This window comes from Bidens hawaiensis, unplaced genomic scaffold (genome assembly GCF_021521415.1).
Source record: "Bidens hawaiensis isolate Kalapana, Puna unplaced genomic scaffold, B.hawaiensis_p1.1 tig00001179_1, whole genome shotgun sequence".
Classification (NCBI taxonomy): domain Eukaryota; kingdom Viridiplantae; phylum Streptophyta; class Magnoliopsida; order Asterales; family Asteraceae; genus Bidens; species Bidens hawaiensis.
In genome coordinates, this window is record NW_027491068.1 from 4,029,724 (window position 1) to 4,036,481 (window position 6,758).

Genomic DNA, 6,758 nt, shown 5'->3' on the forward strand with positions numbered 1-6,758 from the left:
AAAAAGAAACTTATTATGGATCGATATGTGTATAACATATCTAATATTCATTCTCTCATTTTTTCTGAATTTACATAATTATTTTAGCAAGGAAAAGCATATTTTTTTAACAGCGCAAGAAAACACGTACGACTATAAGAAGTAAACAATTTATGTTATAAATCGATCTTTTATTCTTTGATAAAGGCGCAATTATTCACATTGTGTCAATTTAATTTTAACATATAAGATTATTTTATAATTTCTTGTTAATTAAAATACGTTAAATAAATACAAATAAAAGTTATGAAAGGAAAATTGAGGGACTACTCATATTTTTTCGTTAATGAAATAATGAATGAAATAGGAAAACATATATTAAACCTGTTATATATATTCCCGTATTTATTTTATTTTTCTTGTTAATTTTTTATTTATATATTAAGATTTACATAATTTTATAGCAACACCGTCCTTTCCAATATGGTGTAGTGATAACTGGCAGGAAGCATGAGTTTTTTAATAGAGACCAAATTTTAATCCTCAATTACAACATTTTAGGGGGATATGGGTGGTTCAATGAAGGAAGACTGAGACTTTTGTGATCTCCAGTTCGATCCTGAGGGCGTCCGGGTTATACCAACAGTGGGTCTTCAGGCAAGTAGTTTTTCTCATAACTGGAAATAACTTTGAGGCATTTAAGGGCTTCGTACGATTGGGTTGGGCCAGCTGGCGGTAACCTGTTGCCATTAGGTCACCATATACGAAGTAGCTAGGCATTAAATGTTTTTTGGCGTTAAAAGAAAAGGTAAATAGCAATACCTTATTATTATTTTATTTAGTAATTAATGAAGTAGGTTTTATCAAATAAGATTAGAATAGAGAGAAACACATTTCCTAAATACACCAAATTGGTAAATTTTCAAATTACACCAAATTTGAAAAAAAAAACTATATAATTATATGTAGTGAGAATTTAATAGGTTAAAAACATCGTGTTCTTGATGACTAATTAGTGTTATCGGTTGTCAATTGGGGTTAATGATGGTTGTTTAAGGTATTGGTGGTCAATTGCGGTTGATTACAACCAATTAGGGCTATTATAACGCTTAAGGCCCAATATTTATATAACTAATACAAATATGCATGACACATTATAATTTATTACGATGATCTATGTTGGTTAACAAAAGTTAAATAGGATTAATCAATGTAATTGGTAGAGAGATGCATCATTAATCAAATTTTAACATGCTAAGACCTAATGTGATCTTTTAACGCCGATTAACCCTGTGTATGAGTCATTCATGATAAGTCATGATCATCATTAACCAAATCTAACATGCTAAGACCGAATGCGTTCTAATAGCACTCATTACGCTTGGCTATGAGCTATTCATGATTAGCCGTGGTCATAATTAATCAAATCTAACTTGTTAAGATATGATGCGATCTAATAATACCATTATGCATGCTTGTGACCATATTTCTTAAGACTCAACATAAGTGGACGAGAGGTGTTATCGAGTAATCCATGGGTCTATGTTATCGAGTAATCGGGTATATTTGAAATCCCAAACTCGTCCCAAACCCGCGAAAAATTTCAAAACTAATCTCAAACCCGTCCCAAACTCTAATGGGCCGGGTATTACCCATCCCATTTATGTCGGGTTTCGGGTTTCCCATCATATTCGGGCTTCATTTCCATCCCTACTTATAATAAGTTATTACATGTTAGATTTAAGCATGTAAACAAGTTGTAAAAAAGGATATCTGTAGTAATTAATTTTTGAGAATTGGACTCCTCATATAATATAATAATAATAATTAATAATAACAGTTTTCAAAAACTTTTAATTATAATCGATGGTGCATTATATCCATCAAGTAAACAAAATTTTGAATATAATCAGCTTATGTATTTCGACCCATTAATCAATGTTACCTTAAACTTCTGCAACTACTCAACAAGAAAATCGGGATGTCAATCCCTTTTATACCCACGTTCCCTCCAAATTATCTGTACCTCATTTACGCGCTCTCAAAAACATCTACTCCCCATTCCCCTCTTTGCTCTGAACTCGCTCTATCTGTGCGAAGAACAACCGGCAAATTCAGTCTTTCGTAGGCATATTTGAGGTATCAATTGTAAATTTCAAGCTTTAAGCAATACCTGCATCTTATATATGTAAATTTATCTGATAGTTTGAAAGTGGTTGATAAACTCTAATTAGATTTTAGGTTAATTTGTTGATTCGTGTAAATATTGTATATCTAAAAATTTTGATTTCCCTAAGATTGTTATTATTTGATATATGTAATTAATATTTGTAAAATTGCAGCTTGCATCCAAAATGTGTGAATAATATTCATATTAGTATTAGTAAAATTCCACCTTGTGTTTGAAATGTGTTTGTGAATTGTATGTGAATTTCTTCGGTTTGACTTAAATACTCTTATGCTTATTACGTTTTTGTGCTTTGCTTATAGGTTACAACTTGCCTTGGTTTATGCTTCAAGGGAAAATATTCCAGTACACAACTTCTTTACTCAAATGGTTTCTATAATTAACGTGGTTTGTGCTTCTAGTAAGCGTCATGATGAGTTACAAATTGCCTAGGAAGATGAGGTTAAAAGATTATTGGAATTGGGTGAAATCAAATCGGGATCGGGTCTAAATCAAGTTGGGACATTGCAAAGAGCTGGTGATACACGTTGGGGTTCCCATTGTTTTGGATAAAAATTAGCTAAGGATAATGTATCCAAATCTATCAATGTGAGGTCTAGTGCTATGATGACAATAACAATTATATGAACGAAAATGGAATGAACACAGTGATTTGTTGCGAGGAAAAACCTTTTGACCTTGTTCAGATCAAAAGAAAAAAAAACCCCGGGCGATGACAAATCGTCTATCACCACTTTATTAATATGAAAATCGGGTTACAAGGGTTGGAAGCTATGATCAGCGAATACAATGATTACTAGATGTGTGTTAACTGCTAGAGTTACAGAGAATGAAGTGTAAGTCATGAAGAATGTGTTCTATCTTAACCCTAACTGATCAAGACTCATTAAATACAAAAAATATCCTAACAATAACTCCTAAAAATCCGCAACTCCTCCACTAGCCACTCCCATCACTTTGACCACGTGCCATAGAAGTCCAGTAGCGAAATAAGTGGAAGACTAAGTCTAGGAGCCATTGCACTTGATAAATATCATCTTTCATATAAGAAACAACCGTTAATAACACCAAATACCGAGGATCCATGATCCTGACACAGCTCTGGAACTCTTCGGAAGGATAATTGATCCAGACATGTCTTCAAGAATAACATATCCTCAGTACGTAATTATTTGTGAGTCAACAAGAAGTCCTATAAATCCGCCATTATCCTCACTAAACGTGTTACAACCATTTGACCACGTGCTGAAGGTGCCTTGTAGCGAAATATTAGGTAGACCACGTCCTATAGCCGTTATACCTATCAAATATTAACCTACACATGAGAAACAATCGTTAGTAATACCAATTGCTGAGGATCCTTGATCCTGACAGGATCTGACTAAGGGTACTGATCCAAGAACATATTCCATGATAACATATCCACAGTGTCAAATTTCCGTGCCATAACAATTGCCCCCAAAATGGTGGTTGTGATAAGTTCACAGCTGTCATTTTGCCTTTGAAATTAAACTTCCTGCAAAAACAGATGAGATTTGACAAGCTAGATATAATTATCAAATATCTATAGAGTTTCCTTGGGAACTTCCCTTCTGGCTATATATCAAACTCCTCTTATTCTCCCTGCACATCATGAACAGCTAGTAACACATGTTTAACCAAGATAGATGGTCCATATTTTGAATGGTGAAGTCCGGGTTAAAACTGTAAGTAAGCTTAATAACGACATCTTTTGACTATTTGCTTGTTATTGTAAAAGTTTGTTTGATATAAATATTGTCTTGTTGAAGAATTTAAAAACACCTTTGAATGAGAATTTCGAGGATAGAATATCCTTGAAAAAATACAGGCTAGGAATTTCATATCCTTAAACAACAGAATTTACAAATATCTTAACCAAATAAATGTGAATTGACTAGTAGAAATCATACCAAAAGATCTAATTAGATCTAGGTTACCATAAGTAATGATCCTTTCGTGATCCTTGTAGAAGTAAGTTATGGATTTTGGATCCATAAGTGTTGATCCTCGTAATTGAACTTAGAACATCTGTTGCAAACAGCTTATAATATTGATCGGGATTAGACCCAACAAGCTGAGGACAAGCTCATAAAATAAACTGGGAACAAGCCCGTGAAACTGGGGACAAGCCCGTGTACTGGGGACAAGCCCGTGAAACTGGGGACATGCCCAAAACTGGGGACAAGCCCATATATGGATGTTAACTGGGGACTCGCCCAAACCGGGATTTAGCCCAAACTTAAGATAACGTGAAAACGTTATAAACCGGTGGTGTGGTACGTCTACCATAAATCGTAGGATCCTCCATATAGCCGAAGACAATGAAATTGTCAGCCACTAAGCGTGTACTGGTCCCGCTGCCCCGGACTATATGTTGGATAACGTGCGCTACAGGCGAGAGTGTAGAAACTCTAATTTATAAGAAATGTGAAAACCTTTAAACCTTAGGGGATATGACCATCGGGGGTCATATCCAATCGTGGGCTAGGCCAAGGAAATTAGTAAAGTACCTTAAATATAAAGGAGAGGTGACCAACCTCTTGACTATTACACATCCTATTAATATTTTGCATTGTTACTTAAACTTGGAAGATACAAAAATGTTAGGAATATGTTATCCTTAAATAAGTAATAAGAAATCTAAAAGGATAAGTGATTAGATAGATATTACCAATTTTGGGGATCCTTGATCCTCTAAGGATAATAGATCCTCACAGGATACTTGATCCGGATAAGAAAAAGTACTTCTTGAGGTGGATAGCATTCCTTGCTCTTGTAACCTGTTGCCTTTCATAGTGAGCAAATGATATGCCCCCTTTCCTGCTTCCAACTCGATTAGATAAGGACCTTCCCATTTGGGTGCTAACTTCCCATCAGCCGGATTGGTCGTATTTTGGATGGATTTTCTTAAAACTAAATCTCCTTCTTGAAATCTCCTGATCCTTATACTTTTGTTGTATACCCCAGCTACCCATTGTTGATAAGCTTCCATTCTGATCTTGGCCAGGTCTCTGAGTTCTTCAACAGTATCCAAGTCTTCAAGAAGAATTTCTTCATTGACTTAGGATCACGGATGCTTGTTCTGGCTGTTGGCACCACCATTTCTGTAGGGATAACTGCTTCTGACCCAAACACTAATGAGAATGGTGTTTGTCCCGTTGCGTTCTTGGGTGTTGTCATGTCGGCCCAAAGAACATATGGCAGTTATTCAGCCCATTTGCCTTTCTTGGATCCTAGCTTCTTTTTCAAGTTGTTGATGATGATCTTGTTACTTGACTCTGCTTGGCCATTAGCTTGAGGATGCAATGGAGTAGAGGTAATCATCTTGATGCCCCAGCTGTCACAAAAGTAGTGGTTCTTTTCCCGATAAACTGGGAACCATTGTCACAAGTAATTTCTGATGGAATGCCAAATCTAGTAATAATATTTCTTTTAATGAAGGATATCACCTCTTTTTCGCGGACTTGAACGGAAGCTTCTGCTTCTATGCATTTTGAAAAGTAATCAGTTATAGCAAGCATGAATACTTTTCCTTCTGGTACTTTGGGCAGTTTACCCACAATATCCATCCCTCACTTCATAAATGGCCATGATGAGGATATAGGATACATAGGTTCTGCTGGTTGATGTAGGATGTTTGCATGCCTTTGACAAGCATCACATTTCTTTGAATACTCCATGGCGTCTCTCTTCATTGTTGGCCAGAAATATCATGTTCTCAGAATTCTAGAAAACAGAGCTCTACCTCCAGTGTGATTACCACAATCAACTTCATGAAAGTCTTTGAGCGCCTCTTGGATTTTAGGATCCTCGATGCACCACAAATATGGACCTGCAAGAGATTTTCTGTATAGTATATCATCTAACAAAATGTATTGTGATACCTTGAGTTTGAAAGATTTGGGATTCTTCGTGGCTGGAATCTCTCCATCTTGAATGTACTTTTTGATTGGGAGGATCCAGGATCCATGGATATCTGAGAATAGTGGTCCCAAAGTACAATATGTTTGTCAGTTGTTATTTCCCCAACTTCTTGTTCTCCTATTGCTGGCGAGAGTATATGGATGATTGGGATCTTCATATCTTCTGTAATTTTCAAGGATGAGACTAAATTTGCTAAGGCATCTGCCCCAGCATTTTCTTCCCTTGGTACCTGTACTATACTAAACAATTCAAAGGATTTCGCTAATTCCTTCACAATTTCTAAATATTTGATCATATTCTCACCTTTTACGGAATAAGAGCCGTTATAGTGGTTAGTTATAAGTAAAGAATCCATATAAACTTGAAGATACCTAATCCTCATGCTTTTGGCTAAAAGTAAACATGCGATGAGTGCTTCGTACTCTGCCTCATTGTTGGTAGCTTGAAACGCACATGCAATGGACTGGGGTCCTGTGGTGATTTCAGTAGTATGCCCAATCCCGTTCCTCTTACGTTGGATGCTCCATCTGTGAAGAGGATCCAAGGATCCTTGTTTACATCTAGTTATTGAACCTCCAAGTCAGCTTCTTTCTGCATGTCACTGCTGAAATCAGCCACAAAGTCTGCTAGCGCCTGTGATTTGATA